At 45.7% G+C, this 27140-nt stretch overlaps 1 protein-coding gene across 1 annotated transcript in view; it reads left to right on the plus strand.

Moving 5' to 3' along the window:
* The window catches only part of DCAF5 (DDB1 and CUL4 associated factor 5), a 363408-nt gene that overhangs the window by 34908 nt on the left and 301360 nt on the right, over window positions 1-27140 (plus strand). The gene's annotated exons all lie outside the window — the stretch shown is intronic.

The following is a 27140-nucleotide window of genomic DNA, read 5'->3' on the forward strand; positions in this document are numbered from 1 at the left end:
TTTCTCCCACTTCTTGGGACACCCTCTACTTTTATATATCACTTTTTCAGCCCTCTGGCACCAATCTAGATCCTCTACTGTCGGCAGGTCATTACTAACCCATAGTCTCGCTATATTTCTTTTGGCGACCATACTCTGTAACGCCAGCCAGACCTTTTCCTACTTAGGCCAGGTGACGTCACTCGTCACCCCCAAGAGGTGCCATCGGGCCTCCAATGGGACCTCAGTGCCGACCACGTCAGACAGTATGTCCTCTAGTCTGGACCAGTATGCCCGGATCCTGGCGCAATCCCACAAAATATGGAAGAAGGTGCCCACCTCTCCACAACCCCTCAGTCAGAAGTTTGAGTCAACATAACCTATACATATTGTGTCGTGCTCAGAGTGTAGGAGCGGTGCAGGATGCGCAGCTGAACCAGCAAGGGGTCTTTTAAGGGGCAGAGATGGGCTCCAAAGTAGTCACTAGACCAGCCAATGTTTTTAGTATCAAGGTTCCTTTTTGTTCACCGGAGTGATCCTCCTGACTTTGTAAGTCAGTCCTTTGCTTTTCGATCCTCTGGGACAGTTACATGAGTCTTCCTCATGACGAGTGTCCTACAATGCGTATTAAAGACGGGGGCAAAATATGTAAATTAAATAAGTTTCCGTGGGGATAATGTTTATGCCCCGATATTGTAAGGGTTGGCTCATACCATCATCAAGGACTTAGTTCAGGATTTAGCTTTGAAGGAGAGGAGTAAATAAAGTTTTAGCTTTTGTTAATAAATGATAATAATAATAATAATAATAATAAAACATTTATAGAGCGCCTGGCTGCACAACACTGTGTATCCCCGCGCTGACTGCTAATACATTCCAGATATCCAGAGGAGCTGTGGTACTAGAGGAATTAGAGAGGGTTTATATTTTAGGGAACAGATAGGTTTTCAGTTTTTTCTTAAATCTCAGTTCGGAAGGCTCTATCCGCAGATGAAGCGGGAGAGCGTTCTAGTGTTTCGGGGCTAGGTACCTGAAAGATTTTCCTCCCATCTTAGCTCTAATGACGCGGGGGAGTTCAAAGAGCATCGCACCAGATGACCTTAGGTTCCTGATCGGACGATGTATAGTTAGGAGATTGTTTAAATACTCTGGGCCTCTATCCTGCGCAATGCGATGGGCGTAGCAAAGGGTCTTAAATTTGATGGCATTTCTGGGTGAAATCATTTTACACTTGTGTTCACGGGTGACTTTTTTTCACGGTGTAAGAGTGACCACTTTGATGAATTAACAGTTTTTACTTTCTAGAACATGTACAATAATTGACATCATATATTACTAGACTGTATTGCGCTATGTCTTATTTCCGTGATACTAAATATATCAGTCATGTTGTGTTGTGTAGGGAGGCTTTATTATTTACATGCTGTTTATTACTGGTCTCCCTCCTGCTGTCCTTGCTATTAGGTCTAGGCGGTCAATTCTGTTCCGCTCGCGGAATTTGGGTAATTTCGCGTTCTGTGGACAACGCGGAATTGCCCAAAATTCTGTGTTCCGCGGAATTTTTGCTTGTTCGCATTCTTAAAATGCGTATTCGTGAGATATTTCTCCCCAAGCAAGCAAACCGCGTTCGCGAACAGGAAAAAGCATCGCGAACATGCAGTTCTGCGTGTTTGCGGAATTTATTCGTGTTCGCAGAGATTTTTTACCATTTCGCAGAGTTTTGCATAGCGCGACTACGCAAATTCCGCCCACCCCTACTTGCTATACCAAATGATCTTTGGGCAAGGGTTATCAAGTGAAAATAAATTGGCAGCCTTGGTCATTAATGCCTCCTAATCTTTGGGTAGCCTCATTGGGAAAAGCAGACTGCTAGAGCTCACAATCGGAGAAAGTAGACTGCGCTTAAGGACAATTGCTGCAGCGTTGTCTCAAGAGTAATCCTCCTTCATCTTTAAAGTACTTCAGCCGTGTCCTCAATGAAGCCATGAGAGGAAGTGGTAAGGTCCTTGTAGTGGAAAATTGAAACACCCTAAATACGGACATGACCCTTGCAACCCTTGCAGAGTACCATGTACACGCTACTAAGAAGCCGTCTTGTATCCCTCATAATCTAGCAGCAGCGCACTGCTGACAGCACACCTACACCCTTCTGAGAAGTAGTCACACCCCTCACACGCTTGCAGTCGCACTTTCTCGACAGTATTATTATTATTATTATTATTATGCGTTCTTATATAGCGCTCGATTACCCGTAGGCATCTCGGCGCTTGCCTTGGGAACCCGTCCTGGCTTCCCCAAGGTGAAAGCCAGGCATCCCGCCGCGGGGGGGCCGTAGTGGAGATTAAGCAGGCTAATGCCCAGAGCTGCAGAGTGTGAACCCGTGATTCGAGTAGGCACCGAAACGAGAATTATCAAGTCCGTGGATATTTGGACTCAAGACCCTGCCGCGTCGGGAATTGAACCCTGGTCCCGGGTCTGACCTCTGCTTCAGGGTCTGCCTCCTCTAACCAGTGAGCCACACTTCTCCACTACTCAGTACTCAGACCGACAACTGATTAGCATTCACACACTACAGACTGAACTCTCACACGCCTCACAAACTAGCAGCAACGTGAGCAGGGTTGCCTGATAACAGAAAGTGCTTCTTCCTTCATTAGCAACTTTGTACGTAGTATTGTAGATGGATGAGGGGGTGAATGCAAAATGAGACTATATGTGGAGGAATAGATACACGAGTGTTTGAAACTGAGTTACCGAGTGCATGGACTGATGAATGAGTGATTGCAAAGATGAAGCGTCCATACACTTCCATTTAATGTGTCAACCTATTGGTATTACCAACACTTGCTTACATATGAGAGCAGGGGTGTCATTAACCCCTATCACTTTAGCAGTTTGGGCACTTCTGTGTAATATGAAGCATTTAAGTTGTTTATGGCTCTATTGACTTTGATCAGGGACTCTGGACGGCAGCATGCTCATAAACATGACCTCTTTCAGTGCAAAGGAGAAAGGGGTTTAGTTAATGATGGAGCTATGGATGGAGAGAGTGTGGAAGGACTGACTGAAGAGGAGGATAGAGGAATGGCGAGAAGGGTGGAAGAGAGAACAACAGATGCGGTTAGAATGAAGAGAAACGATAGTGATGAAGGGACAGATGGGTGTGTGGAAAGAACCATTTTGACCCATTGATTCAGTGCATAGATTTGCATGGAAGTGCATAGATTTCCATGGGAGTGCAGTGCTCCCTTTGGCCAGGACTAATGTCCGTTCTAGGAATCTGTACCCACTTTCCTCTTCTTAGGGTGTGGAAACAAACCCAACAGGCACCTCTGCAGCTCTATCAGCCCTTTCCAATCGAGTTTCCTGTCCAGCATTGTTGCCACTTTCTTCAAATATTATTCTCTAACTGGGCACGTCCAAATCATATGGTGAAGTCCTGCCTCTTCCATGCTGCATCTCATGCACCTGGAAGATGCTTTTGGGGTATATCTATTTTCACAGGTGTGAGTTACAGCCTATGTAAGAAGTCAAACTGCTGAAGCTTAAACCGTGCATTTCTAGATACTGTTTTTGTGTATTTAAAGGCCCTTCCATTCCTGGTCTGGTATTTTTTAGCCTTATCTAGTGTCCTCTTCTCTCTGACATTTAAGAAGTCACCCACTTTGTCTAATTGAAGTGCTCGGTAAATCTGGGTGATCACTTTTTTCCCATTGTCCAGTGTGAGTTCAGGGTAGAATTTGTGATTTTGTAGAGATTTGTTGATGGTTACTAGTCCTCATTTAGCATGTATCTCACCAATATGCCATTGTTTAACAATTGTCCTGCTTAGTGAAAGATTTTATTGTACGGGTCTCATATAGGGTGTCGACTGGTTCACTGTTTTACGGCTCCTAGTTTGCTGACCTTCTTGTTTGGCTCTTAGTGTTTCTTTATGAATGCCGGAGGGATATACAGCCTCGTTTTTAGGTCTCGACCTCTGCCAATACCTCTGGCATTGCAGATGTCGAAAGATATAGAGGTGAAACAGGAAAGCTGAACCAGGCGGATTACGCCGAGTGCATGTGCCCGTGCACGCGCTTGCCGTTTGCTGCCACAGCAATGCTGAGAAGTTTACACTTTAAAGGAATGCTCTCCCCCGCCCCCCTCTGTGCAATGCCTCTTCTCTCACCCTTTCGCTATCTCCCCCGCCCTCCCACCTTCAGCCTCTTCCTCTGCAGTGCACTCTCTCCCCCCTCCCTCCTCCTCACCCCAACATTTGTCTCTCACAACACAGGCTGCTGCTATGTAATTTGGGGCATAGCTTTAAACCTGTTAACTAAAATCTTGTGCATCAAACGTGCCACTTGCGCTGTATTTGAATGCTCCTTTGAGCTGTCTGTTGTATCTAGACGTATCACATAACTAAAACAGATGCGTAAATTAAAACAGGCAGACCTATTGTCTTTGCCAGTCCCTGTTAGCAGTGTATGCCTTTCTGATTGGGCCTGGGATGAGGCATTTTTTGCTGAACACTTAAGATATTCTGCAGCTTTAACAAGTTCATTGTATTTTTCTGGATCATTAAATTAACTGACGTCCCACGTTTGGGCAATTCCTTTTACTCTCCTGTACCCCCTAGCCTGTGCTCTGCAGTAGCCTAAGATGACCGTAAAACCAATTGCACCATATTTAGCAGAAACATTATCTGCACCGTATTTTATTGACAAACTGAACAGTGAAAAGACTACCATAAGAGTAAGGTTCCAGGATCAGCACTTGTACTTGTACTGCGGTTTACAGACCTAAAACTACTGTGGTAGAAATTGCTCTTGTGGAACATTGCTGGGAAGCAGAGGCAAAGGTGGTAGATGTCTCACTTCTTAGCTTTTGCAAATTAATTTGTTTGCAGAAAACCTTTACAACTTAATGAATTTCGAGCTTTCAAAGATTTTGCATTATTTTCAGCTAAAGGAAGTGTAAAAGGTGGCATAATGACAGAGTTCACTAAACATGGGCTACTGGAACACAGCATAGTAGTGTCCAAGGACTAGGCATCCACAAGCGTCAGGCATCCAAAAAGTCTGGCATTTACAAGCATCAGGCATCCACAAGCTTCAGGCATCCACAAGCTTCAGGCATCCACAAGCTTCAGGCATCCACAAGCTTCAGGCATCCACAAGCATCAGACATCCAAAGGCATCAGGCATCCACAAGCATCAGGCATCCAAAAAGGGTCTGGCATGCACAAGCATCAGGCATGCACAAGCATCAGGCATGCACAAGCATCAGGCATGCACAAGCATCAGGCATGCACAAGCATCAGGCATGCACAAGCATCAGGCATTCACAAGCTTCAGGCATTCACAAGCTTCAGGCATTCACAAGCTTCAGGCATCCACAAGCGTCAGGCATCCACAAGCGTCAGGCATCCACAAGCGCCAGGCATCCACAAGCATCAGACATGCACAAGCGTCAGACATGCACAAGCGTCAGACATGCACAAGCGTCAGACATGCACAAGCGTCCACAAGCATCAGGCATCCACAAGCATCAGACATCCACAAGCAACAGACATCCACAAGCAACAGACATCCACAAGCAACAGACATCCACAAGCAACAGACATCCACAAGCAACAGACATCCACAAGCAACAGACATCCACAAGCAACAGACATCCACAAGCAACAGACATCCACAAGCAACAGACATCCACAAGCAACAGACACCCACAAGCAACAGACACCCACAAGCAACAGACACCCACAAGCAACAGACACCCACAAGCAACAGACACCCACAAGCAACAGACACCCACAAGCATCGGGCATCCAGAAGCATCGGGCATCCAGAAGCATCGGGCATCCAGAAGCATCGGGCATCCAGAAGCATCGGGCATCCAGAAGCATCGGGCATCCAGAAGCATCAGGCATCCACAAGCATCACCCATCAGGCATCCACAAGCATCACCCATCAGGCATCCACAAGCATCCAGAAGCATCAGGCATCCAGAAGCATCAGGCATCCACAAGCATCACCCATCAGGCATCCACAAGCATCACCCATCAGGCATCCACAAGCATCCAGAAGCATCAGGCATCCAGAAGCATCAGGCATCCACAAGCATCAGACATCCACAAGCATCAGGCATCAGACATCCACAAGCATCAGGCATCAGACATCCACAAGCATCAGGCATCCACAAGCATCACGCATCAGACATCCACAAGCGTCAGGCATCCAAAAAGGGTCTGGCATCCACAAGCGTCAGCCATCCACAAGCGTCAGCCATCCACAAGCGTCAGCCATCCACAAGCGTCAGCCATCCACAAGCGTCAGCCATCCACAAGCGTCAGCCATCCACAAGCGTCAGCCATCCACAAGCGTCAGCCATCTACAAGCGTCAGCCATCTACAAGCGTCAGCCATCCACAAACATCAGACATAACAGCTCTTCTGCCGGGCCTTCCTTCTCTGTCCATTCTCGTCTCTGAGCCCACAGCAGAAGGCGTGCAGTGTGTTTTATTTATTTTACTGTCCATTTCAAACTGACTTTGTTGTTCAAAAAAGGATAAACGTCTAACTCGCCCCGACTGGAATCAGACCCCAGATACTTCTTGTTGCACGCAGAAATATGTGGTGTAGTTAACTTACTGAGGTGCCTTCACTTCATGGCTGGAGAAAAAAAACTGTAAGGAGGCAGTCAAAACAATGAGCACACTGGTAGTCCGGCTTCTCAGCACTCACTGTGCCCGCCCGCTCAGAAAGCACAAAACTGTCAGATAAGACGCTTTGCCTATGTGCAGGAACTAAGATCTGAACTCAGGTTTTGTGCCTTTGAACCCAGAGGCCACATTTCTGCCTCCTTTTGTTTGGTTACAGTGATTAACATCTGCGAATTCATTTATATTAGTAACATAACACAGGTGATCGAGGGGACCCATTGAAACGTTGAATCAAAATTAAAATTGCACACAGTAAATTACTCGAATACAGGATGTTTACTGTCGCCCTCCTATCTATCTATCTATCTATCTATCTATCTATCTATCTATCTATCTATCTATCTACCCATCTATCGCCCTCACTCTATCTATCCATCTATCACACTCACTCTATCGCCCTCACTCTATCTATCTATCGCCCTCACTCTATCTATCGCCCTCACTCTATCTATCTATCGCCCTCACTCTATCTATCTATCGCCCTCACTCTATCTATCTATCGCCCTCACTCTATCTATCTATCGCCCTCACTCTATCTATCTATCGCCCTCACTCTATCTATCACCCTCACTCTACCCATCTATCGCCCTCACTCTATCTATCCATCTATCGCCCTCACTCTATCGCCCTCACTCTATCTATCTATCGCCCTCACTCTATCTATCGCCCTCACTCTATCTATCTATCGCCCTCACTCTATCTATCTATCGCCCTCACTCTATCTATCACCCTCACTCTATCTATCTATCGCCCTCACTCTATCAACTATCTATCTATCGCCCTCACTCTATCAACTATCTATCTATCGCCCTCACTCTATCTATCTATCGCCCTCACTCTATCTATCTATCGCCCTCACTCTATCTATCTATCGCCCTCACTCTATCTATCTATCGCCCTCACTCTATCTATCTATCGCACTCACTCTAGCTATCTATCGATCGTCCTCACTCTATCTATCTGTCTATCTATCGATCGTCCTCACTCTATCTATCTGTCTATCTATCGCCCTCACTCTATCTATCGCCCTCACTCTATCTATCACCCTCACTCTATCTATCTATCACCCTCACTCTATCAACTATCTATCTATCTCCCTCACTCTATCTTTCTATCTATATTCCGCCCATGCTCAATCTATCTATCGCCCTCTATCTATCTATCGCCCTCTATCTATCTATCGCCCTCACTCTATCTATCGCCCTCACTCTATCTATCGCCCTCACTCTATCTATCTAGCGCCCTCACTCTATCTATCTATCGTCCTCACTCTATCTATCTATCGTCCTCACTCTATCTGTCTATCCCCCTCACTCTATCTGTCTATCGCACTCACTCTAGCTATCTATCTGTCTATCTATCGATCGTCCTCACTCTATCTGTCTATCTATCTATCGCCCTCACTCTATCTGTCTATCTATCGATCGTCCTCACTCTGTATGTCTATCTATCTATCGCCCTCACTCTATCTATTTGTCTATATATCTATCGCCCTCACTCTATCGTCCTCACTCTATCTATCTATCGCCCTCCCTCTATCTATCTATCGCACTCACTCTGTCAATCTATCGCATCACCACAGACCACTCAGCCCCACCACAGCATCACCACTCGGGGGCACCACAACATCACTATGCGCTACCACCGCATCAATCTGTGCAACCATTCAACAACAACTGGTTCAAATATGTCCTCTCAATGTTTCAAACTTTTTATTACAAATGTCACAAAAAGATGTTAATATTTCACTTCTGTTCTTGGATTTTCGTCACAATAAAATACACTGAACATAATCTTTACCAACGTTATTTACAAAAGTTTAAGCTATTGCCATTATAAATTACAATAACTTTTAAGTATTAATTATTTAAAAAAATTAAAAGCCATAGTTATTTGTAATATCAATACATCTAAGTCGCGTAAATACATTTGCATTACAAATGCTACAGGTGTCACATTTGAAAAAGTTAAAACTATTGGCATTGTAAATGACAAAGCTATTAATTTTGCTATTTTCAAAACCAACACATAAATAAAAAATGTGTAATTTACAATACCAATAGCTCAACTTTTCCTAATGCGGGACCTATTGCATTGCATTGCAAATGCTTGTTGCATTTCTTATGGAACTGCTCCCACATTTGCCTAATGGCCTGCATAATTCTGGGCGGTGTGATCAAACCTCGCTTGTTTGGGTATGAGGTAACAGACATTATATCACGCATTTCCATGTCTTGCTGAAATCATTCCATTCCTCGAGGGGAAACTTCAACAACCCATCTAGCAACCCATTGTACATGTGGCTCTAAGTAACAGAGCTGATAGTTTGGGACTTCATGCCTTCCTTTGGCGTTGCCATCTTCAGTGTCCTCTGAGCCTTCTTCCACCCCCTAATTAACTGCAGTAGCAGATCATCCAGTTCACTAAATATCTTGGTGTGCAGAATATGCTGCAGATTATTACAGCAGGCGTGCCAGCATCACAGTTTTCAACAATGCTGCTCTACCCGTTGTAGCCCCTTGCCCCTTAGGGATCTTAGCACTTTGGCAGTATTGCCCTCAATGTCTTGGGCTCCATGATGTATTTGAATTCCCAAATGCTGTAATATATGCGGCTCCCATTTCAACAGTGATATCTCATCTGGGGATTGTATGTCGAGCTCTGCAGATCTGATCAGAGAGACACACATCTTGGCCCAGTTGACCATCAGGCCCGAAAATCTGTTAATTCCTTCCAGTAACTTAATGGTGTACTCTAATCTATGTGTGGCATCCATTTGGTATATTAAGATGTTGTCTCTGTATCCGGATATAGTATGATTTGTAACTGCTACATTATTTATGCGGTGTTCTTAAATTGTTAGGTAGGAAATCATTGATACTATTTTTGTCTTGCAGTTGGTCGCATCGGCTCTCTTGATTTGCTTTATGATAAATTATACAATTATATGTGTGTGATAGGTCAGTAGTAGATCGGGTTTTCAGGTCGGATACATTTTAAGAGGTGTCTGAATGGAGGTTAACTTTGGTGTGTTGTGTGAGATGTAGGAGTATGGGTATGTCATGCCTGTGATGTGGATTTGCTACCAGACCTTGTTTATTATTTAAATGAACAGCTGAGTCATGGTCTTGACTTTGTGAACCAAGTGAAAGTTTGGTGGGCTTTGCCTAGGATACTTGATGTTCCTGAAGAGTGTTCTGCTTCTTAGAGGCACAGGCTCCTAGGATCCTTCCATCTATAAAAGCAAATTGTTAATGAACCTTGTCCAGCTCAACTAATCCAATGATGGACACCCCTGCCCTATACTATAGAGATAGAATGATGGATTTAACCCAGATCTCTTGAATGGGGGTAATTGTTTTGATTTGTTCTGCATTCCGTACATCAATTGTGTGTCTTTTGCTTTCTCGCCCTAAGTGTGCCAGGTATGCCCAGACGTGGGTCCTGGGCTCACTGTGCCACTGGAATCAAGCTATCCTGGCTGAAGAGGGGTGAAACCACGAAACTGGGCCTAGGATGCATGTTTCCAGTCCAGCGAGGACCTGCCTTGGCAGTTCGAGCCCATGAGGCACAGGGTCAAGACTGATTTGCTTATGTCCAGGTCTAAACTGGGGTGGCATGGTGAGCAAAAGAATGATGGATTTAACCCAGATCTCTTGACTGGGGGTGAATGTTTTGATTTGTTCTGCATTCCGTCCATCAATTGTGTGTCTTTTGCTATACTATAGAGAAGCATGATTGTAGGAGCCACATAAACTAATTCAATGCATAGAATGGACTGGGGGGGTCACATATGCAATTTCACCCTCCCTGATGGAAATGAACCAATAATTCAGACAAGAACATTGCACACAGCCAATGACAATATTCATCCATTTCGTGCAGAGCTGGTCCCATCATGATAAATCCTTTTCAGGATAAGTATCATGAATGCTGATACTTACCTAACATACTTGAACATTCTCTGGGAGTATGCCTCTGGAAATGTGATGAGATTGACCGTTACCTTTTCCACATGCAGTGGGATTCTTTAGATGTTTAATGCAGCTAATGTTCAAGCAAACATGATTTAAGATGCCACAGGGGATATTTTTCCAGTAGCCCAGTTAAAGATTCAAACTGGGGTAGCTGTGGAGCAGATGCAAACACCTTAGATCTGCTGAAGCTGATGGTGGGAAGGGTGATCGTGGCCAGAAAATGGAAATTTATTTTTTTATTTTAGTGATTTATAGAGCGCCTGGTGACCCGTAGGCATCCCCGCGCTGTAAGGACTTGTAATGACTTGTAATGACCAGGAGGGGGAAGGAGGGTCTATTTGGGGAACAGGAGGGTTTTTAATTTTTTGCGGAAAAGAAGGTGGCAGGGTTCCAGCCGCAAGCTCCGTGGGAGCGAGTTGCAGCCTGAGGAAGCTTTCACTGTGAAGCGTCGACCGCCGGTGCGGGCCTTCTTGAATTTAGGAACGTTGGCCAAACGCTCATTGTCTGAGCGCAGGAGTCTAGGGGCTTTGTAGGGAGTGACCATGTCGCTCAGGATCGAGGGGCCTCGACCATTGAGAAGTTTGTGGGCGATGCACATGGCCTTAAATTCTATCCTCTGTCGCATTGGGAGCCAGTGTAGAGCCTTGAGAGCTGGTCTAGCAGAGGTTCTATTGGGGAGGTTCATTAGTAGCCGGGCAGCAGCGTTTTGAGTGCGCTGGAGTTTTGCCAGGGTAGATTCGGGGGCTCCTAGATAGACGGCGTTACTGTAGTCCAGACACGAGAGGACCAAGCCTTGTATCAGAAGCTTCCTTGATGGAGGGGGGAGTAGCGGAAGAATCTTCCTAATGGAGCGCATGAGACCGAAGCAGATCCCTGCTGTTTTGGCTGCCTGGGTCTTCATGGTTAGTTCGGGTTCGAGCCAGACTCCTAGAGTCTTAATTTCCTTCTTCGGGGTGGGGATCTCGCCAAAAACATCAGGCCAGACCGAGGGAGGAATAGTCGACCATTTTTTGCCCATGAGCATGACTTCGGTTTTGGAACCGTTGAGCTTGAGCGACGAATCACTCATCCAGTGGTGGATTTCCTGGAGACAGTTCAACAGATTGTCTGGGTGGTGGTCAAGATGTGAGAGCGAGACGACCAATCGCGTGTCGTCCGCGTAGCTCACTCTCTTGATACCGAATGGGGCAACTATATCTTCCAGCGGGGCCATGTAGGCGTTAAACAGGGTGGGGCTTAGCGAAGACCCCTGGGGGACTCCGCTAGAAAGAGGGAATGAGGCTGAGCGGGAGTTGCTGTCCCAAACCTGAAACGAGCGGCCTGATAGAAAAGAGTCTAACCAGGCAAGTGCGGTGCCCCCGAGTCCTGCCCTGGCCAATCGGTGGATCAAAACACGGTGGTTCACCGTATCAAAGGCTGCACTGAGGTCCAGGAGGATCACTGCCACTGACCCTCCTGAATCTAAAATGCACCTTGCCTCCTCGATGACTGCGAGGAGGGCGGTGTCCGTTCCGTGGCCTGGACGGAACCCAGTCTGGGAGCTACGCAGAAGTCTATTAGATTCAAGAAACTGGGACAATTGGACATTGACCAGTTTTTCGGCCATTTTGCTAATGCCCGGAAGGAGCGAGATTGGCCTGTAGTTTGCCAGATCGGAGGGGTCTAGTTGAGGTTTTTTAAGGAGTGCTTTGACTACTGCACCCTTCCAGCTCGGGGGGACAGAGCCTTTGAACAGGGAGATGTTGATCAGCTCTGTGATGGGGGCCAAAATAGCGGGGGCCACTGTTTTCAAGAATCTCATGGGGGCGGGGTCACCGGGGGAGCCGCTTTTCATACTGCCCAGAGTCTTACCTACTTCCTCCAGTGTTACGGCTCTAAATGCCGTCAGCTGTGGAAGGGGGATAATTCCTGAGTGGGTCACGGGAGCATCCATGTTGCAGTAGATTGACTCGTTGGGAGGGGGGAGTGAGGCCAGGATGCCAGAGATTTTTGAGTCGAAGTAAGTAGCCAGTTCCTCACTTCTGCCTGAAGAGATCTCATTGGAGGAAGGGGGGGCTGGTATTTTCAGGAGCTCTTTGGCTATGAGGTAAGACTCTCTTGCCGAGTTAGTAGCCTTTTTTATTCTGTCATCGTGAAAATATACACCCTGGAGAAAAGCTCACACCTGGTGCATTGTAATGTATCAAATTTCTGTGTTAATTACTCAAAACTCCTGAGATTTTGACTTGCTTCTTGGTTTTATAATGCATCTGAGCGATATGTGGGACTTGTGATCAATGGCAACAGGCTCATGGAGAAACAGCAATGATTGGTGTGTGGTGCTGGCATGTGGTAGTATTCAGCTTTACCGTATGTCCTTTGCTTTGTTTGTATTAGCAATTGAAAGTTGACTGTGGTTTGTTGGTATGTTTCTTCGTGTACCTTTTTAAATTGGTCTGCATTGTATCTTCTAGAGGAGTACAAAACCGTGGTTCAGTTTAACCAATTGCCATTTTATTAATTTCCCTTTCATTACAATTTGTATTCTTGAGCAACTGCTGTTGTACTTAGATTGTGTTCACTAATCATTTCTAAAGAGGATGGTTTTAAAAATTAATAAATAGGGTCTCTGCCTGCTAGTTTTAGTTTGGATACGTAAGTTCGCTTCCACTCAAATTCTGGCACTTGGAAGCTTTGGCAATGTTTGCGCTTTTCAAAACGTTAAATTTGAATCGTGTTCGGTTGTCTTCATTACTAGTCAAGATTGATCCTCTGCTGCTATTAACTTTGAGACCACTGCTTTACATCTCATCTTACATGCTTCTCCACTTTAATATCATTGTATTCGTAAATGACTTTCAATCAGTGGTCACCATAGAACAAAACGGCTCCAGCATTACTGGACAGGAACAATTTTCATATCCATGCACTATGCTGCTCTTTGGAGGACTCTGTTTGGATCTGCCCCAACCATATGCTTTGCTCATTTGTTTTCTGACTAGCCCTGAAAGTATGAATAATCATAAAAGAAAATCCCAGCCATGCCATCAGAATCTGATGGGTTGCTTTTGTTGGGTAGACTGTACTGCACCAAGAGCACAAGGGTCAAAACATCATCCTGATATACGCATTGGTAGATGCTGCGTGTCCTTATTGCTGCCAACATGCCTAACTTTTCCCTGACTTAGAATAAATGCTCACAATGTTCATTGTCTACTCTGCCGTAAAGCACCAGACACCTCTTCTTGCTGTTTGACCCTACACCCTAGCATTTAACACTGTTTGTTGAGATAAAGATAATGTTGGCTTTAGATAGCTACAGTAATGGCTTGTTTCTTATAATAGCAATTTATTCAGCACTCTTGATACGTATGAACCTCCCCCCCCCCCCATCTCAATGATCACACTTAACGCCTATTAATTTAATCTACAACAAAGAAACTGTAATTAAAGTATGGAATGGTTTGCTTGAGCACACACAACTGATCCCAAAAACTAATAAGAACCAGTAATCTCTGGACTAACCACTAGCCTTGGGTTTGAGAGCAGTGTTCTTCCTGGTGTAAAGCACTTCAAGGCCTCCTCAGTTACAGCAAGCTCTATGTAAATGTGATTACAATAAAACACAATACTTAGAAGTGCTGTAAATAACAGTTGATGCTATTACCCACTCATGGTACCCAATTAATAGCTCTTTAGGAGGATGGACGGCTGAGTCTGTCTTGCTGGGATTCAGGCACTTGACCGGATGCTCACCACTCTATTGCAGCAGCGAACATAGCAGACGTTTTCTGTTATATATTCCCATTAGGAAATCTGTTGAAATCAGTGTTTCCCAACCCTGGAAGGCGTTTTACTTCTGCCATTGTCCAGACTAAATTTCCAACCTCTCTCAGTATGGGAAAAGAGCTGGCAAAAAACTCTTAAACGTGCAATTTGGTAGGCTTGCACAGACTAAAGATGGCATTCCAACCCTGGAACTGTTGCTTAATGCCCCATCCAGCCCCAGTATGTATTTCTGTGGAAAGGTGGCATCATAAGGAAATTGCTAGAATTTCAACCCTACTATAGTATGGGCACAGGCATAATCAGAAAGGCTCATATCAGAGATTTTATATAATGAGACTGCTGCCATAATTTGTCGCTGCACCAAAGGGACAAGTGGATTTATTTTTTACAGGACCAGTAGGATTATGAAGCAAACTATCACATGGACAAGTAGATATTTTATTAAATTCCATACCCCTGATAGTAGATACTCTCTATCAAACCCTTAGCAAGGTAAGGTTCTCAATGATCTAAAAGGAGGCCTTTTTGGTTTTCTGGGTGGAGGAGGAGAGATTTTAACTGTAGACTATGCCAATTTCCAGAACCTCTGACTGTGATGCGTTAGGATGGGACAGTGAGTGTTATTCCCACTTTGAGCATTACCCATGTGTTGATACCTTTATTGCAATCACCAGTAAGCATTCTCTTCTGCCTGCATTAGATTTTATCTCTGCCCCAACCCACAAACAAATTACTTTTACTGGCCAATGCTCTTGTACTCTAATTGTTTTTGTTTTTCAGAGAAATATAAACATAAGATTGCTGACTTCTCCATAATTGCCTGAGTAGTCACAACCCTATGGCACTCTACCTGTTTGTGAGCAATGTTCAATTATCTGCTGTGTGTTCCATTTAACTGGAGGCTAACCATAACAAGAGCATCTTCTGCAAATGGATTATGGTGGATTTCAAGCTCTTACTTGTTGAACTTTTAGCCAAAAAGGGAAGGCAGTTGATGGTGTATGTGCCTGGAAGCGGAGACAGATCCCGATGTATTTTAAGGGCTTATAATCAGATCTGGAATACTGTACCTGAACTGTAGCTGAACTGCTAATGTTTGTGAAGTCCCGCAGGGAGTCCTCTAATCAGAAGTGGTTCAATGGCACCCGTTCGCTGGCACATAGAAGTCTTATCCATTTCCTCAAGTGGGTACTCATGGAAGAGGAGGAAGTGAAGTTATTCAGATGGAATTGCAAGCAGGCTGCCACCATAATGACGCTAGCCATAATGGAACATGTTTGGAAATAGTTCAGAGATGCTGGTACTAAGAATGATATCCATCTGTTCTGGAAAACGGTAGATGCCCCCTATTTTAGAGATAGTCATAACACCGCCCTGGATACTATTGTCCCACGATATAAATGGGTGGAGCACTTTTCAAAGGTGTATGATAGTAGTACCGTACCAGACAGTTATCCTGACCTCACACTGGCCAATTATCAAAGGGGGGCGCCCTGGAGTTGGCACTGATTAACCCTGGGGAGTTTAGATCTGGAATACAAGGAACTAGGCCCCAGGTCCGGGTGAGGTACCAATTGATCTTTTCATGACAATATGTTGATCTATGGGATCCTTTAATTGTCAATGTATTAAGGAGTGCGGTTACTGCAGGTCCACCTAAGTCGATCCATCTGGATTTGAAAAGCGCGGCATATCACATGTGAGGGTCTTAAGGCTCTGTTGTGGTCGAACTCTATTATTGTCCCGAGTTATAAGGGCGATAGAACTGACCCCGTTGTTATTGACCTATATCCTTAATCGATTTAACAGCTAAAATATTTGTCAGGATCTTATTGGACCAGCTGGAGGCCTGGGTTGGGTTGGGGATAAAGGTCTTTTCTCTTCAGTTCAGCCGGCTCTTTAAACTTGCATTTAGATTACCAAAACAATTTAAATGTGAAAGTGTCTAATGCATACATATCTGTAGTGCTTTAATGCTGTTCTTCACTGTCTAGCACTAAGCTTGCACAGAAAACCAATATGACCAAAACCGTAGGGTAGAATCAATCAATCAAGCATTTATAAAGCGCGCTACATACCCGTAAGGGTTCCAAGGCGCTGGGGGTGGGGGGGGCTGCAGCTAGTGGTCGAAGAGCCAGGTCTTGAGTAGTCTCCTGAAGGTCTGGGGGTCTTCCTTCTGCCGAAGGTGGAGAGGGAGGGAGTTCCATGTCTTGGCGGCGCGGTAGGAGAAGGACCTGCCTCCGGAGGTGGTCCTGTGGATGCGTGGGACGGCGGCCAGGGAGAGGTCGGCGGAGGGGGGTCTCCTGTTGGGTGCGCAGAATGATAGTTGGTTGTTGAGGTATGCCGGGTCGGTGTTGTGAAGGGCCTTGTGTGCGTGGGTGAGGAGCTTGAAGGTGATTCTTTTGTCAACGGGGAGCCAGTGTAGGTTTCTCAGGTGGGGGGTGATGTGGTCTCGGCGGGGGATGTCGAGGATTAGGCGTGCCGAGGCGTTCTGGATTCTTTGGAGTCTACTGAGGAGTTTGGCAGGGGCTCCGGCGTAGAGTGCGTTGCCGTAGTCGAGCCTTCTGCTGATGAGGGCGTGTGTGACGGTCTTTCGTGTGTCGGTAGGGATCCATCTGTAGATCATGCGGAGGGTGTAGAAGCAGGTTGAGGAGACAGCGTTGATCTGGTTGGTCATGGAGAGTTTAGAGTCGAGGATGACTCCCAGGTTGCGTGCGTGGTTGGTAGGTGTAGGGGCGGTGCCCAGGGAGGTGGGCCACCAGGAGTCATCCCAGGCTGAGGGGTTGCGTCCGAGGATGAGGATCTCTGTCTTGTCTGTGTCGAGTTTGAGTCGGCTTTCTTCCATCCAGTCGGCGACTGCCTTCATGCCTCGGTGGTGGTTGGCTTTGGCGTTGCGGGGTTCGTTGGTGAGGGAGAGGATCAGCTGGGTGTCCTCGGCGTAGGAAATAATGTTGAGATCGTGGAGTCTGGAGTCTACTGAGGAGTTTGGCAGGGGCTCCGGCGTAGAGTGCGTTGCCTTAGTCGAGCCTTCTGCTGATGAGGGCGTGTGTGACGGTCTTTCGTGTGTCGGTAGGGATCCATCTGTAGATCTTGCGGAGCATGCGGAGGGTGTAGAAGCAGGTTGAGGAGACAGCGTTGATCTGGTTGGTCATGGAGAGTTTCGAGTCGAGGATGACTCCCAGGTTGCGTGCGTGGTTGGTAGGTGTAGGGGCGGTGCCCAGGGAGGTGGGCCACCAGGAGTCGTCCCAGGCTGAGGGGTTGGGTCCGAGGATGAGGATCTCTGTCTTGTCTGTGTCGAGTTTGAGCCGGCTTTCTTCTATCCAGTCGGCGACTGCCTTCATGCCTCAGTGGAGGTAGGCTTTGGCGGTGCGAGGTTTGTTGGTGAGGGAGAGGATCAGCTGGGTGTCGTCTGCGTAGGAAATAATGTTGAGGTCGTGGAGTCTGGCGATGCGTGCGAGCGGGGCCATGTAGACGTTGAAGAGCGTCTGGATGATGGATGATCCTTGTGGGACACCGCAGATCGTCTTGGTGACTCCGGAGCGGAACGGGGAGAGGCGCACTCTTTGGGTTCTGTCGGGCGCACTCTTTGGGTTCTGTCAGAGAGGAAGGAGGTGATCCAGTCCAGGGCCTTGTCGCGGATCCCTGCGTCGAAGAGGCGTGTGCGCAGTGTGTGATGGCAGACTGTGTCGAAGGACGCGGAGAGGTCGAGGAGGATGAGGGCCGCCGTCTCCCCGTTGTCGAGCAGGAGTCTAATGTCGTCTGTGGCGGCGATGAGGGCGGTCTCGGTGCTGTGGTTCTTGCGGAAGCCTGACTGGGAGGGGTCGAGGCTGTTGTTGTCTTCCAGGTAGCGTGTGAGCTGGGTGTAGACTATCTTTTTGATGACCTTAGCTGGGAACGGAAGAAGGGAGATGGGCCGGAAGTTCTTAAGGTTGCTCGGGTCCGCCTTGGGTTTCTTTAGTAGGGCGTTGATTTCGGCGTGTTTCCAGCTCTCAGGGAAGGTCGCGGTCTTGAAAGAGAGGTTGATGATGTTGCATAGGTGGGGTGCGATGGAGCTGTCGGCCTTGTTGATGATGTGGGGGAGAGGGTCGGAAGGGGCGTCTGAGTGGATGGAGCTCATTGTTTTGCTGGTATCTTCGGTGGTTACGCTCGTCCAGACGGTGAGGTGGTCGTGGTTGGAAGGTATCGGTGGAGCCAGGGTGGTGAGGTTGGCAGGGTTCGTCTGTGGATTGAAGCTGTCGTGAATGTCTGTAATCTTGCGGTGGAAGAAGGCAGCGAGGGCGTCGCACAGGGCTTGTGATGGGGGTATGTCGTTGGTGCAGGAGCTGGGGTTTGAGAGTTCCTTTACGACGTTGAAGAGCTCCTTGCTATTGTGTGCGTTGTTGTCTAGGCGGTTCTGAAGGCGGCTTTCTTGGTGGTCCTGATGAGGTGGTGGTAATTGCGGATGGCGTCTTTGAGGGCAGCGTGGCTATTGGGTGTTTCCTCCTTGTGCCAGGTGTTTTCCAGTCTCCGGCAGGTGCATTTGGAGGCTAGGAGCTCTGGGGTGAACCACCTGGCTCTTTGACTGGTATCTCTGGAGGCGAGCTGTCTTGTTGAGGCTAAGGCGTTGGCGCAGTCTTCCGTCTGAGGGTGCGGGCCCCTTCCTCGGGGTCGGTGGGGTTGGTCAGGGGGTTGAGTGCGAGGTGTGTTTGCAGTAGTTCCTTGGTGATTTTGCTCCAGTGGCGTCCAGGGATCTGTAGGGTGCGGTGGTGTGAGATGGGTTTCTGGAAGGTGAAGTGGACGCATCGGTGGTCGGTCCAGGTGAGTTCGGAGGTGTGGCTGAAGACAACGTGGGGACTGGAGGAGAAGATGACATCGAGCGTGTGTCCGGCGATGTGGGTAGGTGTCGTGACAATCTGCGTCAGTCCGAGGGAGGTGAGGTTGTCGATCAGGGTGGTGGAGTTGCTGTCGTTGTTGTTTTCCAGGTGGAAAGACCAGTCCTTTCACAAGGTAGGCACAGGTTGTAATTGTTTACTCAATGATTTGAGAGGAGAATGGGGTGTACGCCAAGCAGATATTCCTAAATTTTACTTTAGGGACTTGGGTGCTGGAGTGAACACTAGGGTGAGGAAGTTTTCTAGGAGGATAAAAGGAGGCGAGAGCTGGTGGACAACGGGTCCTGTTGTGAGTTTTGGACAAGGATGTAGACATGAGGATGTGAATTGGGGGGGGGGTTGTAAGTTGATAAATGGAGGAAGAGAGGCTGGGAGAAAGTGTTGATCACTAAATTACAGAGTTTTATATTCAGTGACACAGACTCCTATTGAGAGCGAAAGTGCATAACAACGTGATTCTATTGTCTTGTGAAGGGAGGATACTTCTGTATATGCAGTGCCACTCATCTGAAATTGGTGGCACCTGGAAATTCGCATTTTCCGTCTACACTTATTCTTCTTCAAAGGGCTTCTTTGACAAATGTTGAATATATTCCACACCTCATTCTGGGTATGAAAATGAAGGGTCTCTTTCCAGTTCCAAGGATCACAGCTTACAAATACACCCTGACAATGTCAAACCCACTCACCAATAATAAAATAATAAATGCTTTAACAGTGGCTACAGAAGGAACTGCCCTGAAGGTGAAAAAACCAATAACTTCCCTCAGTGTTTGTGGATAAACGGCCAAAGTAACACCAAACAAGGTAAGAGTCAATGCCAAAGGCTTACTTAACTGTAAGCTCCAAGGTGCTGTACACATATAAGCTAAGCAAAAGCAGCACTCCAGAACAGGTTAAACCACCGCCGTTTTGTTAAACAGTAGCCAAGCAGCAATACCCCCTTTTTACCCCTGTTTATTAATTGCAGAGCATAATTTAATGAATTTATAAGTATTGAGGTTTCAGAGATCATTTCATAAACCCAATAATGGTACTCGCCTGCTAATTCAGAGAAGATGCATAGGTTTGTTACACTTTAGTTCATCACATGCTGTACTAACAAGAGATGACCTGTCTTTGCATGTGGTGGTACCTACTCAAAAGGTCCCCTTTTAAAATGTGCGCTCTACATGCAGAGCAATTTAGTGATTTGTGGTGGAGTGGGAATGTTATTTGATTTAGAGACAAGGGCAGACCAGTCCAAATAAGCTGATCAAGCGGTGGATTACAGTAGACACTGCATGTAAGAGGACAGGAATGAGCTCTAATGCAAGATGTTTTACACTCCAATGTAGACATTCTATTTTAATTACAAAACGTTTCTGTCGTAGTTTCTCCAACGTGTTGTGGATAATTACAAAGTAAGTTACTCCAAGAGAGGGTCCTACAATAAAACCATAGCAAGGAGTATCATCATTGCAAGAATGGAGGTATATATCAGAAGATCTTTAAGAAGCGTGTGAAAGGAGGACCGTGCACTGGCAGAAAGAATGGAGCAGGGCAAAGCAGTCCAAAGCTTGTGACCATTCGAAGAGTGGAGGGACAGTGGTTGAGTGTAGGGCGAGGAGGTCAAGGAGAGACCAGGTGGATCTGAGTGGCATGAGGAAGACGGTGCACATTGGCCACTGCTGACAAGTCCTCATTGTATGTGGTCTGCCCCAAAAGCCCACAATTGTCATATTAAACCATATTAAACTTTCCAGTAAAGCCTTTGTATATGGTGCAGGAAATACACCAGCGTCATGGAAGTTAAATGTCACTTGTAGACTAAAGCACACATGTCTTCCACTAGGCTAATAAGTACTTGGCTTCAGGCCCATGTGTTTAGTTTGACAGCTGCAGTTTTTAACCCTGCAGGCAGACCTATAAGAATTTCCCTTTTTGGCACAAAGGAACCACACTTTTAAATATTAAGTCAGGTACCCCCAAAAAAGCCTAGTAGCCTACAAGGCAGGGTGCCTAGCATTTAAGAGTAGAGCATGTGAGAATGTAAGTTTAGCGTGTTCCTACACTGACTGCCCCCAAAAAGCTATTACCACTGTATGTCTGTTGCTGCTTCTATGAGAAAAACTAAAATATATATTAATTGACAATGTACCTTAAGTTAACCCTAAGCTACAGAGCCCACTCAATCACTGTGTTTGATATCTAGTTGAATAGTTAAGTTTGTTTTTTGATACATCTACAGGAAAACTATTATCAAGTTATACCTATCCTGTCTGATGCTCCAGTTGGCTGATTAGCATTACCCTGCCTGAAGTTAGCCTCCCTGTCAGTGCTTTCATTTGATGAGGTGTGAAAACTACTCCCAGAGCGGAGCCCATGGCTTGGGACCTTTGACAGGAAGACCTAGGTATGTGAGGTAGGTGACTAACCCTCTCTCTGGAAGGACAGTTAAAGAGGGTTTAGGAACTTCATTAACTTGAAGGGACTTTGGCGAAACGTGCTCATTCATCGCCAAGTGTAAAGTTAGGCCAGCGGAGAAGGGGCCTTTTGATCTAAGGGCATGCTATAGCCGTCCCAGTGGAAGGGAGAGCTGGTCCCAGAACCAGATGCTGTGATTGAGGAACAGGAGATTGCTAATTTCTCTGGAGATGCTCCTTGGTCCACCACCAGTCCTCCATGGGCAGGAAGGTCTGCTGTCCTGGACTGTCTTGGATTTCACTAGACACAATACACTTTTTGATAGTTTACAGTAAGGCAAACAGGCTGCTAAAGAGGCAGAGGTTGAGGCTCTGAACTTTGTGCCCAGTGGTTAGCAGGTGTCCAGGAGCCATCCCCTCCCACTGGCTGGTGAATAGTATAAAATTGACCCAGCTCCTCCAGAACGCATCTGGACCGGTGGATGAACAGAGGAGAAATACACCTGCTCTCTGTGACCTGCATGGATCTCGATCTGCTCCCACTTGTGCTCGGGGTCTAAGAAGTGGGACTACAGGTACACCAAAAGCTGCCAAAGGCCTTTTTCCTAGAGTCTAGGAGACCATTTCATTTGCATCTGGAACCTAGATGGACCCTTCTGATGGCATCTGTTAGTTTGTGTCCTTAACCCTAAGTGACCCTTCAGCCGATTTGTAAGCTGGAGCAAACCACAGTTGTTTAGGCTTGTACTTTGGACATTTTTCACACTTATACTAGTTGGGGCTCGAATAGGGATTTTATGTCGCAATTTTACTTGTTCCTTTTTATCTTTAAGAAATCAAGAAGTCTTTTGCCATCCCTGTTGTGGTTGGTGCCACAGAAGGCTTCACAACCATCAGATGTAACACTTGGGACCTGATTATTGCATCCTAATGTATTGAATCTGATAAATAATGTTTAACCGGGACTCAAAGTCTGGCCCTAAGTGTCGCAAGGGTGTCGTTTTTCATGGGAAGTTAGCATATCTTTCTATATATTTCCCCAGTTAGAAGAATCTCTCATGAAAACTTCAGTATGGGCCTGATGTTTTATTTACATTCACAAACCAGGCATGTGCATCTTTCACACTGACTTTTTCCCCTCCGTTTTTATTGTATTTATTGGTGTCCAGAATTATCATGACAGAATCATAACAGTAGTTCAACAACGCTGGAGATTACACAGAACTGTCAATACATTCCATTAAATGTTAGAACATGTTACAGAATTAAACTTGCTTTAGGAGATATACGGATCTGGAGAATATACATCATAACCTTAAACTCTTAACAACCCCTCCTCCCCCAAGATCGACTGCTTTAAAAAAAAAACCTCCCTACTTATGTGTTCAAAGTCGGACTACAGCTTCTTATTGGTGTATATCTACTGCCATCTCTAACACCCCGGTACCTTCTGACAGTACCACCACCTCAGGTCCAGTATTGTCTAGCTGAGTCCCCTCCATCTCCTGTGGGGCAGAGACCCCATTCGTGTGGACTTCTGTAATCATGGCATACCAGGACCTTGCATCATCCCTCCTTACACGTTTTGTGCGGATTAGCTCCGCTGTTGCCCACTCCCATACGTCAGTGGCCCAACTCTCCATCGTAGGGAGCGACAAGCTCATCTATCTTCTTGCTATCCTCCGTTTGGCCAGTACCAACCCCAGCTGGAGGAATTTCCTAGTAAGCCTTTTCCCTTTAGGTCTAGGGAGGAGTCCCAGCAGTATCTCCTTGACCGAGTGCAGCAATACCCATCCAGTAACCCCCTGTAAGCGGTCCAGCACCGACCCCCAAAAGGACCTCCATTCCGGACAGTCCCAAGTCATGTGTAAGAAATGTGCGTCCATATAGCCACATTTGGGGCAGGGCAGTCTGGGTACATTTTATGTAATACTCGTGAAGTCAGGTAGGTTTGGTGGACAATATTAAATTGAGTGAGCTTAAATCTGGGATTGGAGCTAATTTGCTTGACCCCTGCATGTACCCTTTTCCATTCCGATGCTGTAAGGGGTTCCTCTACTATCGCATCCCATTTGGTGTGAATCGAGAGGGGTTCGACGGTGATGTCCTTCCTGAGTGCCCTGTAGATGTGAGAAACTAGTCTACGGCCTCCCGCTAAGGTCGAGATATCCCACAGGGTAGCTGATGTAAGTGGCTCTTGTGGAAACACCGGTCACAGCTCACGAGCCACTGCCAAAATTTTCGAATACTGAAGGTACTGGCCCCCTGCCCAGTTCAAACATAAATTGTGCTTCCTCCCTTGTAAGGAATTGCTTATTAGAATACAGATGTCCCATCACGCGACAACCCCCTCTGTCCGTTTATTGATGGACATGGTATGACCTATACCTTTGAATGATGTCACCACCCACAATGGGGCCTCCGGGGCATAAGGCGCCCGTTTCACCATGGTTCTAATTGAGGTTTCCCAGGCCGCGGCCATCTTGCACCCTGTCTTGTTGGCGAATGGAAATGCCATTTGCAACGCAGCCTGTATACTAGTAAATTATATGTTTGCAAGGGACACATAATGACCGCCCTAATGAATATTATTAATTAGGCATGTCATAATTTACAACGCCCTATGATTGGCTTTAAATACAGTGATGTAGGCCACAGACTGCCGTCCCTTTATTTGCATTCCTTGATGGGAAACCTTTTTTATTTTGTTAAAGAAACATACTGTGTCCATTAAAAGGACAAATTATGCTTTTGTAATTTTTTTTTAAGTTTTGCGTTTGGGTAGACATCTGGGAATAGCTTCAGTTGTCCTTAGGACTACTGCCTGCTCATCGCTGAGGCCGCTGTCCCTATTCTCAAAGGGACATATGTCCCGTGGGTTTATCTTCTTTGCTAATCAGAAACCACCCAGTTTGAGATGTCTGTATCTGATCAATGGTTTGCGACCGCAATTACAGTCACAAACCATTGACATATTCTTATGTGAATCTCAGATAGGAAAAGGCCCATCTTTCACGTCCTCTCTTATTTATTGTTTGGCTGGGTGTGCAAAAGCCCCTTTACTTGGAAAAGAGCATTTGTAATGAGTAAAATCATATTTTGCAGGCTCAAACCCCGTGATTTTGCAATTTGCAGGATTTGCAACCACAAATTACCTTTGTGCATCTGGCCACGTATTGGGTAATAGTCCCACTTGCCAGTGCCTATAAACGGCTTAAGTGTTCGAAAAAAGAAGTTACTATTGTTATTCTGCATTAAGTTTTGATTGAAAAATTCAATTTTGTGTCCGGATTTATTATTCATCTGTCCTCCCTGCACACTCTTATGTGCTGTACAAAGAGTTACTTGATGTTATTGGAGCCCTTTAGAGGAAATTCTTCTTTTAACCAAATCGAAACACATTTTTGTGTTTTTCGGATTTGAAGATCACCATTTTTCCCATTGTAGTTGTTGCTTTTTGTAATGTATTTTCAAATGTCAGACCAAAGGTTTACCTGTAGTCGACTTAACTCATTTGGTAAGAGAAGAGTACCTTCAGAGCACTAATGTACGTCATCGCTTCACGTGTATGCATTTTTACCAGGGTTCCGTATATTCTGTTTAGCATTTTCTGTTGGATCAGGGTATGATTTTGTTTTCTAGATATTGTCCCTGCTACAGTTCAGCACCGTGCCACTGGTCTGCTAGTATCTCCATCCATCTCCCAGCCGAATCATTTATTTACCTATATATTTATTAAGCAGAAGATGCGCATTTCCTCAAAAGATGCTGTTCATAGCAACCTGGCCATTGTTTAAAATGTCATATACAGTTTGGGTGGTTACGGCTAATGATGGGTGCTAACTGAGGGAAAAATACACGCAGGACAAGTTGGTCATAATTGGCTTTACAGCTTGATATGTGTACACATTTACATAAGAAAGTAAAGGGTGGGTCTATGGGTGCAAGGCGGAGTAAGCATTGTGTAGCCACGTTTACGCATGAATAGTTAATTCTTTAAGACCGTGTTAAATGCTTGAGGTAAGAGATGGAGCACCTTTCAACTCTAAGTCAATTCTGATAGTATGCACCTAATAGTTCAAAAGAGCAGAACCGGAAATTAGAGTAAGGAGATTTAGGGCCAGCTGGCAAAAATGTTTTGCTACGTTGAGCGAAGGTTGTGAGAAGGTATGTAGGTTCATTAGCATCCAAGATGGGTAAATGTGGGGTAGGTTACTTGTAGCTTTAAAAACAAGAATTAGTTCTTAGTTAGCGCTGTCTTTTTTGCAGGTAACCATGCACTTTGCTGACTAATAGGAGGTTAGGGTGTTCCTAGGGTGTTTTTTATAAAGGATTCTAATTGCAAAGGTTAGCCCTTTGTCCAATGGAATCCATGAGTGTGGAGAAGGTCTGACCGCTAGGTTGTTGCAGTAGTCCAAATTGTTCAGAACAAGTGTACAGTATAGTTTTTTTGCCTGTGCAGAAGGGAATGTGTAGACGGATTTTGTGGGCTTGTTTCTTGCAGTGGTAGTTAATCAAGTGCTGTGGGAATCGGATGCTATGGCCATTGTAGTCGAGGTTTGTGGTCGAAGTGTGGGGGTGAGTTTGTCGAGAGGAAACAGAAAAAGAGTTAGAAGGGAAATAATTTGAGGAGTTCTGCATAAGGAATGAATAGCCATCCAGTGGCTGTGCTGCTGAGACTTTGGACTGGAGTTAGTGGTGAATGCTCAGAAGGAGAAAAAATATGTAATTGGAGTGTAGATGACATGAGAAACCAATTGACTTGATAATATCACCGAGGGATAGGATGTAAAGAGTAGCATAGATGACCCTGACCCCACCCTGAAAAGAACCCTTGAGGCAACCGAATAGGGCTAGAGATTGAACTCCAAGACTAAATGGGTCAGTCAGAGAGTTACCGCAGCACAAACCAGTTGAGTGCTCTCTTAGTTGCGCATGAAGTTGTGAAAATAGAAAGGAGAGTGGAGTGGTTTGTGCTATTGAAAGCTGCAGGGGCCAAAGCAGTACCACTATAAATGAATTTTTATGTGGTGTACAGATGTCAAGAAGTGCAGTTTCAGTAGAGAGTATACTATAAAAGGTTGATTGGCAGGGGTTTTGTAGCTTATAGAAAATAAATTCAATGAGGTGGCTAAACACAATACATTCCAAGATTTTATAGAAGAGATTTGTGAGACGACAGTACTTCACAGGATTTGACGCATCCACTGTGGGGTTCTTGAGTAAGGGTTGGACAATAGCCAATTTGAAGCTCAAAGAGTGAGATGAGGTGTAGTAGTGTGTAGTGGTGTGTAGTGCTCTTACGGTTATTCCAGACTTTTACCTTTTTGATTACCCTTCCTAATTGAGTGATGGTCATGAGTATCTTAGTTGTATTGGTACTTTTGGAATGCACTGCCAACTTTTTGAAAACCATGTTTATAAGTTGTATTTCC

This window comes from Lissotriton helveticus, chromosome 9, assembly GCF_964261635.1.
Source record: "Lissotriton helveticus chromosome 9, aLisHel1.1, whole genome shotgun sequence".
Taxonomy (NCBI): Eukaryota; Metazoa; Chordata; class Amphibia; order Caudata; family Salamandridae; genus Lissotriton; species Lissotriton helveticus.